The sequence below is a fragment of the Leopardus geoffroyi genome, chromosome A1, assembly GCF_018350155.1.
Source record: "Leopardus geoffroyi isolate Oge1 chromosome A1, O.geoffroyi_Oge1_pat1.0, whole genome shotgun sequence".
In the NCBI taxonomy this organism is placed as follows: domain Eukaryota; kingdom Metazoa; phylum Chordata; class Mammalia; order Carnivora; family Felidae; genus Leopardus; species Leopardus geoffroyi.
The window spans coordinates 111,158,893-111,168,157 of NC_059326.1; the positions used below are offsets into that span (position 1 = coordinate 111,158,893).

Sequence of the window (9,265 nt, forward strand, 5' to 3'; positions counted from 1 at the left end):
GTGAAATTAGAATTTCAGACAAATACTGAATAATTCTTTAGTACAAATATGTTCTTTATAAAAAGAATGTTTAATGTTTATTTATTTTTGAGACAGAGAGAGAGAGAGAGAGAGAGAGAGAGAGAGAGAGAACATGAGCATGGGACGGGCAGAGAGAGAGGGAAATGCAGAATCCGAAGCAGGCTCCAGGCTCTGAGCTGTCAGTGCAGAGCCTGACACGGGGCTCGAACTCATGAGCTGTGAGATCATGACCTGAGTCGAAGTCGGATGCTTAACCACATGAGCCACTCAGGCACCCCAAGTACAAGTATGTTCTAAATATTGCATCCTGTATTTTACCTGGCAATCCTAGTGTGAGCCTCTTGTCCTCCAATTATACTGGGTCCCAGGTAGAGGAGCAGTGTGGTGAGTGATTTGCCATTGTGTATATACACTGAAGCAGATCCAAGACTGTCCCCACAGCCCTGAAATTCTCACCCTTGAAGTTCGAAAGCAATGGAAAGGGGGATGCAGCCACGGGCAAGGACATCCAGAACCCATGCTGCACCTGTCTAACTGTGCTACAGCCCCCTTTACATCTCACATGCCAACCCAAGGCTGAACAGAACCTCAAGGTGTCCTGGAAGGGATCCTGCTCGCTAGGATTTGAGGCCCACAGACCATTTATTTGCTGACTCAGGTCAGCATCTAAAACGTTTATATTGTTTGCTATACTATTTGCTATAGCCAAGAGCTACAGCAACCCATGTGCCTGTAAAAAGATAATGGATACAGAAACTGTGTTAGATTCATGCACTGAAACATACCCGGTCTTGAAAAGGAAGCAAATTCTGACATACGAACTTTAAACACATTTTGCCAAGTGAAATAAGTGATTGCAAAAAGACACATACTACATGATAGAACTTCTGTGAGGTACCTAAAGAAGCCAAGGGGTGGGCGCCAGGGCTGGGGGCAGAAGAGGTGGGGGTTGTTCGGTGGGTATGTTAGCTAGGGCCCGAAGGGGAGTTACTTGGATCAAAGGGCTGCAAGCTGTCAGTAGGAAGGAAGAGGGGGGAGGAACAAAAGCAGAGAAAGACTGTGTCTGTTTTAGAGAACAAGCAGTTCCCACCAAGGAGATGGAGGACCAGGTGTTCCACAGGATACTCCATTGTAAGAGCAAGTTTGAGCTGAACTGGAGCTGAGGACTTGCAGAGAAGCCCAGTAAGTTGCCTTAAAGTTACCATTTACTCATTCTAATATGAAGATTTCCTATGGGTGGAGGGCTTTTCAGCCAGTTTTGAACATACTATGTCTGCACTAATGTTGGGAAATATTAAGCATGTGCAGTTGAGCCGAAGTGTCTAAGTCACAAAATATGCGTAAATTCTTTAATGTATCAAGCTCCCTGCCCTCGTTCTGCAGCATACTGAATAAAAGTCTCCTGTACTAACCCTAAGAGGAGACAGTGCTTTGAATCTCCCTGTCTCCTTACTTGTGACAAGTTATAAAAATTCTTTGACATTTCCTTGGGTTGTGTTCAAATTAATGCTCCCCCAGCAGCAAACCCCGAGTTGAGTTACATGTGTGGAGGCAGGATAGGGGGTTCTGGGGGTCTGGTGCATGGCAGTGTGCATATGGTTGACAGTAGTGTACTTTACACTTAGAAATTGCTAAAAGAGCAAATTTTATGCTATGTGTTTTTTTGCCCCAGTTAAAAAAAAAATAGAGAATACTGTGGTGGGGGGGGATCCCAGCTGCATTCAAATGAAGAAATGGAATCTGGGGGGTTGGCATAGTGGAGAATTAAGAACCTGTGTTTTGGTCCTTTCTGGGCCTCAATTTCTTCATTTTTTAAATGAGGATGAGAGTTCCGGCTGGGCCCTCCATGCAAGGTGTCTGAAAAGTGAAAGTGGGCATAGGCATCAGGTGGACAAAATGAGAAGTCACTGAAGGTGTAAGGAGAAGAGAAGAGGAGGTCTGACCGATGTAGCGTTGGCAGACTGACCAGAAGTGAGGATGCCAGAGGGATCTGTTTACTAACTCTCACTTCCGGGAATCTGAGCCGGCAAAGCCTGGTTGTTTACAAGTTCTCCTGGGCCTCCCTACCCCCCAGCCAGGACAACTGTGGTCTGGGGTCAGGGAAGGGACTGACCAAGTGCCACTCTTTGGGTGGGGGCTGAAATAGGGGGTGGTTATAAAACATCTGGTGGTCATCAGAAAAGCAGCTCATGTGACACCTGTGACAGTCAGCTGCCTGGGCCTGAGTTCTTTGGCAGCCATCCCGTACACCTGAAACCTTGTAACCCAATAACTAGTGAATAGGACATCCCTCCTGTCCCCCACCTCCACCCCTTTGTGCAAATAAGGAATGTTCTATTGCTAGGGACTGAATGTTGTGAGCAACTTATTAAACTTGTAAGAGCAGCTGGGGTTTACAAGAGAAGCCAAGGGAGAAAAGTGACTCAGCAAAATAAACCTTTACCCGTGGGTGTTCCGAACTCCCATTTTGGGGACATGGGTGGTGACTGCCTGGTTCCAGTGGCAGGTGCTTCATTCCATAGCCTTGCTTCCCATGCCAGCCATAACATTCATGCCCTTAGCATACAGAAGGAAGCCTAAGAGGCTTGGGAAAGAGCTCAGGCAGGCCTAATCGCTGTCTCATCCAATGTTAAGTCTCAACAATGAGTTAACATCAATGGAAGAGCAATGTGTCCTGTAGAAGCATCAGGAATCAGAAGGATGTTCAAATCTCAAGGACTGCCCCCACCCCCATAGGAGCACTTTCTTCTAGTCAAGAAAGGGTGTGGGACTGGCACCAACTTGCATCATTAATCCTGGCTCCTGCTTGGCCCTCTTCTGAAGGTCTGCATATGGGTGACAGGACCTCAGAGTTTGGGAGTGGTGCGATGTGAAACCTCATGTTACACACCACTTCTGTAGAAAACCTCTGAATTTTAATGACAGAGAGACTGTCATTTTAAAAAGCAACCCAGTGCTGGGGTACCTGGGTGGCTCACTCAGTTAAACATCTGACTTCGGGTCAGGTCATGATCTTACTGTTCGTGAGTTTGAGCCCCATATTGGGCGAGCTCGAGCCCCACTCTGGGATTCTCCCTCACTCTGCCCCTCCCTCACTCATACTCTCTCATAAATAAAATGAAATGAAATGAAATGAAATAAAATAATAAAATAAAAGCAACAAGTGCTAAATCATCAGTGCTAAGAAAGTCTTCCTTAAATTCAACTATAATTCTCTCCTTGAAACTTGATGTTCCTATTTACAGGTACCCCTGAGCACTGGAGCCACAGAGATCAGGTATAGTCCAGTGTTCACTAGATAGCCCTTTGGGCTATTTGATTAAGTTATCATGCCCATCTGACACTTCTTTGAGTTCAGTACTTTCCCAGGGGATTAGAATGGGGGGTATGCTCCTCCTTACACCTACAATGACAGTTGTATTGCTTGACAGATGGAGCCACCAGACCCCCACACTTTTCAAGCAAAACCAGTCCCGGGTCAGAGGTTTGCAGAGAGAAGGGTCAGATGGGACAAATCCTGTCTCAGCTCTCCCCCCCCCCCCCCCCCCCCCCCCCCCCCCACTGCCAGCAGTATCCTCAGCAATTGATACCAGGGCTCAGTCAGGTGTTTTATAGGCTGGCAATCTCTGCTGTCTTAACAGCTTCAAGCTTGTTTTTCAGTTTTACCTCAAATCAGCATCTTCCCTGTTGTCAGTGCCACACACTCCTGTACACGTGTTCAACAATCAGTGTGGCATTTGAAGAAGGACACATCTATCCAGCTGGTCCCAACTTCAAATAGCATGTCCTGATCCTGATTTGATGGGTCCAAGAGCAGGCTATCCTGGTGGATCACTAGCTCCTACTGTGGGTTAGAAAACATGGTCATACATCATACAATATTGGGTTTTGGAACTGGTGTTAGAAATAAGATGCTTATTATTACAGGTGAGAAACAGGTCGGAAGATGGGAAACAGGCAGCCCTATTTTCCTGCTTCCTTCTCAGGTCAGGCTTCATGCTTTCCAGTCTTTCCCTCCACTCTTGCCTTCTCCTAATACATTCTACACACAGTCCCCTTCAGGGGTCACCAGTCCCCAAAGTTACAATGTGGCCTTTACTGCCATGCCCTTGTATCTGTTGGGTACCTTCTTGGCACATCCTCTCTCACTCCTCTGGCTAACCAGTTTGTACTCCTTCTGGTGGTGCCTGCTTTCTAGAAACCTTCTTCGTAATGTTTGAGGGCCTTTTCCTTTGGCCTCCCACCATGTCTTGGGTATGTATGTGAAGCCAGGTGCCAGCAGGCAGGTGTTCAGGAAATGCCTGCTGACTAAAGGAAAGGCAGACAGGAAGTGGGGCTAAGCACCCAATCTAACACCAGCACAATACTTGGCAAGTGCCTGGTGATAAGTAATGGTTTCCCATATGTAAAGCTTTGTGTGTGAGAGGGGGAAAAAAAAAAAAAAAAGAGTGAGAGAACCCTAGTAGGGACCCTCCCTATTTTGCCCAGCCCAGCACTGGCACATGGAATGGTAGGCAAAGGCTGTCCAATCATCAGGTAATCTGAAGGGTCAGAGCATTGCCTCTCCAAGGAGGGTGGCAAAATGAGGCCCTAGAGAATCCAAGAGGGGCCCCACTGCCACCCAACTTCCAGAGGACTGATGATACTTTTTTTTTTTTAGTTAGTGTATGTATGTATGTATTGATTGAGTGACAGAGCACAGGTGGGATAGGGACACAGAGAAGGGGGAGAAAGAATCCCAAGTAGGCTCTGCACCGTCAGCGCAGAGCCAGACACAGGGACACGAACTCACGAACCCCGAGATCAGGACCTAGGCTGAGATCAAGAGTCCGATGCTTTACAGACTGAGTCATCAAGGTGCCCCAAGACTGATGATTCTGAGCCTGGCCCCATATAGAAACTGAGGTGGAGGAAAACTCGGGCTGTTCTCTAAATAGCTTCGTGCTCCTGCCATCTGCTGCCAGGCAGTCAGGAAAGAAAGCATCATTGCAGTTTCCTGCAGGAGCTGTCAGAGCTGTGTCCTGACAAGATCCTACCTACGTTGCTTCTCTGGCGCTAGAGCTCTCCAGCTCTGCCCCTTACCCAGTCGTGCTAGCAGATGTTCTCGAAAGTGAAGTCCCCGCATCCTACGCGCTCCCCGCCACCCCAACGTCCCTCTCTCCTAGGCTCTGAGGGCTGCCCGCCGCCCCGCCCCTGCCGCTCGAACGCCTCTCCCTCATAGGCCAGAGCTATCCGTGGTGCCCGGCCCCCGCCGCCTGAATGCGGCTCCCTCATAGGCCGGAGCTCTCCCCACAGTCCCGCTCCGCGCACTGGTCCCGCCCCTGCGTCCATTTAAAGAGTCTTCACACATACCACCCATCCCCTCCTTGCCGAGTGGCTTGTTTTGTGCGACGCTCCGTAGCTGCTCGTTTCCGCCCACGGCGCGGACTTCTTTAGGTAGAGGGACTTTTGGCCGCCTCGCCGGGCCCAGGCGACAGAGAAAAGAGCCAACGTGCGTGTGCTCCCTAGTGAGACCTCCAGAGGGAAGGGCAGCAGGCCGAGACCCACACAGAACAGATTTGTACGTCCCCTCAGGTAGCCTGACGCGTTTTCTTAGGACATCCCCCAATTCCTTGTCCCCAAATCAAAGCCTTAACTGCCCTAGTGGTTCCTCGCCTATTTTGGTTCACGAACTTATTTGAGACCCTGATGCAAACTATCGTTTTCGCAGAAGAATATGCCCACACAATTGAGCACGAGGTTCTGCATCAAATTTCAAGAGGTTCAGCTCATTCTGGTAAGTCAGCAACTCCATGTTAGGACTTGAGGCGCCTGGGTGGCTCAGTCCGTTAACCTCCGACTTCGGCTTAGGTCATAATTTCACAGTTAGTGAGTTCAAGCCCCGCACCTCAGGTCATGATTTCCCAGTAAGTTCAAAGCCGAGGTCGGTTCTCTCAGAGCTTAGAGCCTGCTTTAGATTCTGTGCCTCCCCTTCTCTGTCTCTCTCTCTCTTAATCAAAAAATAAAAAGACCTAGCCTGCCCCGAACACTTTTGCCTTTTTGGGCATAAGCCAGGGGCTATATTTTGTACGTAAATGTACATTATTAAATATATGGCTACCATTTGTTGAGTGTTTAGTACATTTTTGCAGTACATTTTCTTAATTTTTTTTTAATGTAGATTTACTTTTGAGAGACAGTGCCCGAGTGGGGGAGGGGCAGAGAGAGGGAGACACAGAATCTGAAGTAGGCTCCAGGCTCTGAGCTGTCAGCACAGAGCCTAAGGTGGCCTTCAAACTCACAAACCGTGAGAACTCATGAGCCATGAGATACCTGAGCCAAAGGCAAATGCTTAACCCCTCAGGTGCTCCATTTTTGCAGTACATTTTCTTAATTTATCCTTCTAACAACTTCTGGAGGTGGGAATTGTAATCTCCACCTGGAATTTAAAAGGTTAAGTCATTTGTTAATGCTAAAAAGAGAATTAATGGTGTTAAAACTCAGATCCCAGGAATAAAATTTAGGCCTTTCTCTATTCCTCCCATATTGAGAGAGGACAAGTGTTTGACTTTCCTCTTTCTGTTGCAACACAACTGAAGCATATCAGATGGTAGCTACTATTGTGGGTATAGAGTTGTTGAATCACTGTGTTGTACACTTGAAACTAACCTAACATTGTGCATCAACTATTCTCGATCAATCAATCCGAAGCATAGGACCCACTCCCAAAGCTAACCGTGGTTCATCATGCAGTTATTCACAAGTAAGGCACTAGTCCTGTTACCCTACTGTGATGTCTAAACCCCTTCCTGTGCCAAACTGTTTGAACAAAATGTGCTTCCTCAGCTAAAGTTAAATGTTTTCTGTCTTCTTGTAAATTACACTAATTTACTTAGTCCAGAGAATCTTTATAACAAAACAGGGTGGCTAGAGGCAATGTTTTCCGAGTCCAGGAATTTATTTTTTTTTTTATTTTTTTTTTAAATTTTTTTTTTATGTTTATTTTTGAGACAGAGAGAGACAGAGCATGAATGGGGGAGGGGCAGAGAGAGAGGGGGACACAGAATCGGAAGCAGGCTCCAGGCTCTGAGCCATCAGCCCAGAGCCTGACGCGGGGCTTGAACTCACGAACCGTGAGATCGTGACCTGAGCCGAAGTCGGACGCTCAACCGACTGAGCCACCCAGGCGCCCCTCCAGGAATTTATTTTTACAGAGATGTCACAGACGTGTCTCAGAGGTGACAGAATTTTATTTGGGTCTTGAAGGTGAAGAATTGGGATAAGGCAAGTGTGTCACTCCAAGTGAAAGGAATGTAGGCCAGAGGGGGGCCAGGTGTGGGGCATAAAGTGGATTAAGAGGTACAAACTTCCAATTATATAATAATTAAATCACAGAGATGAAAAGTACAGCATGGAGAATATAGTAAATAATATAATAATGTATGGTGACAGATGGTGACTAAACTGTGGGGAGCATGAAGTAATGTATAGAATTGTTAAATCAGTATCTTGTACACCTGAAACTAATATCACATCCTGTGTCAACTGTACTTCCATTTTGTTCATTAAATGTTTATTTTTGAGAGGGCAAGTGGGGGAGGGGCAGGAAGAGGGGACAGAGGATCAGAAGCAGGCTGTTTGCTGCCAGCAGCGAGCCCGATGTGGGGCTTGAACCCATAAATCGAGATCATGACCTGAGCCGAAGTAGGAGGCTAAACCGACTAAGCCACCCAGGTGCCCCCAGTTTGTTTGTTTTTTTAAGTGAAGTGCCTAGAATAGACAAAAGTCACCTTGCTTTTCTCCAAACTGCAGTCAATCTGGGATGGCTTCCCAATCAAGATATAGGTCTAGACAGACTTCAACCCCAACCCAAAGGCTAGGAGAACCCTAAAAATGGTTCTGTCACTTAGTAATGTTTGTAATCTCTGGAGTTTCTGAAATTTTGCTAATCCCAGATGAAATGGGACTATAATTCCACTACTGAGTTCACCTTTAGTTCCTTTTTTGCTCTCTCCCTGTCCTCCTGTACTTCACCTCTAATGATTTCTTCCTCTTTTTTACTTTTACAGCCATGAAATGTTTTTGACTAGAGGAATGTTTTACCCATTAACCCAAGCCCTTGCAATAGTCAAGAAGGAAAGCCCTTCACTTCCTTTTTGCAACGTAAAGAGCTTGTTTTTAGTGGCATATTGCCATCATTGAAATCAGTGACTTTAATAAACATTTTAAGTTGTTTGTTATGATGCCCCACATCGAAATCCACATTCTAAAGCAAGGGTTACTTTGTTTACCAAGTAACAGCCAGAATATTATTGATCCCTGAGGTCTAATTTTTTCTTTCTTTCTTTTTAATTTACTTGAGAGAGAGGAAGAGAGAATCCCACGCATGCTCCATGCTCAGCCCTGCATGGGGCTCAAATCCATGAACCTTGAGATCATGACCTGAGCCGAAACCAAGAGCCTGTTGCTTAACCGACTGAGCCACCTAGGTGCCCCTCTTTATTTTTTTAAAGTTTAAGTAATCTCTGTACACAACATGGGGCTTGAACTTACAACCTCGAGATCAAGAATCACATGCTCTTTGAACCAGCCAGGTGCCCCCTTCATGTCTAATTTTTTTTTTAATTCTTTTTTTTAATGTTTATTTATTTTTGAGACAGAGAGAGAGCATGAATTGGGGAGGGTCAGAGAGAGAGGGAGACACAGAATCTGAAGCAGGCTCCAGGCCCGACACGGGGCTGCAATTCACGGACCGTGAGATCATGACCTGAGCCGAAGTCGGATGCTTAACCGACTGAGCCACCCAGGCACCCCTAATTTTTTTTTTTTAAGTTTATTTAGAGAGCGAGAGTGTGCACGTGTGTGCATACATAGGGAAGGGGCAGAGAGAATCTCAAGCAGGCTCCACACGGGGATCCATCTCACACACCATGAGATCATGACCGGAGCAGAAATCAAAAGTCAGGCACTGAACCCACTGAGCCACCTACGCATCTCTGATGTCTAATGTTAAATTGAGGTAAGAGGCTTTGTAAATATAGGCCCTGACCATGGTTAATGAACTGAATTCCAGGTGAACCTGGTATAAGGGATGCCACAGAAACAGGGCCTTTTCTTGGGACCTTTGTTTTACAGCTTTAGGACTTATTTTTAGTTACCAGGTTTTTAAGCAATGTCTTACCTTTTTTTTTTTTTTTAAAGTTTATTTGAGAGAGCTTGAGAATGCATGCATGCATGCGAGCTGAGGAGGGACAGAGAGGAAGGT

The 9,265-nt window shown here is 46.4% G+C and overlaps 1 long non-coding RNA gene across 1 annotated transcript; it reads left to right on the plus strand.

Annotated features, from left to right (window-relative positions):
* Window positions 1-5,020: 5,020 nt before the first annotated feature.
* Window positions 5,021-8,240, plus strand: LOC123600918. The gene is made up of 3 exons (XR_006713888.1): window positions 5,021-5,595; window positions 5,732-5,797; window positions 8,070-8,240. It is a non-coding gene; the product is annotated as an uncharacterized LOC123600918 (long non-coding RNA).
* The last annotated feature ends 1,025 nt before the right edge of the window (window positions 8,241-9,265 follow it).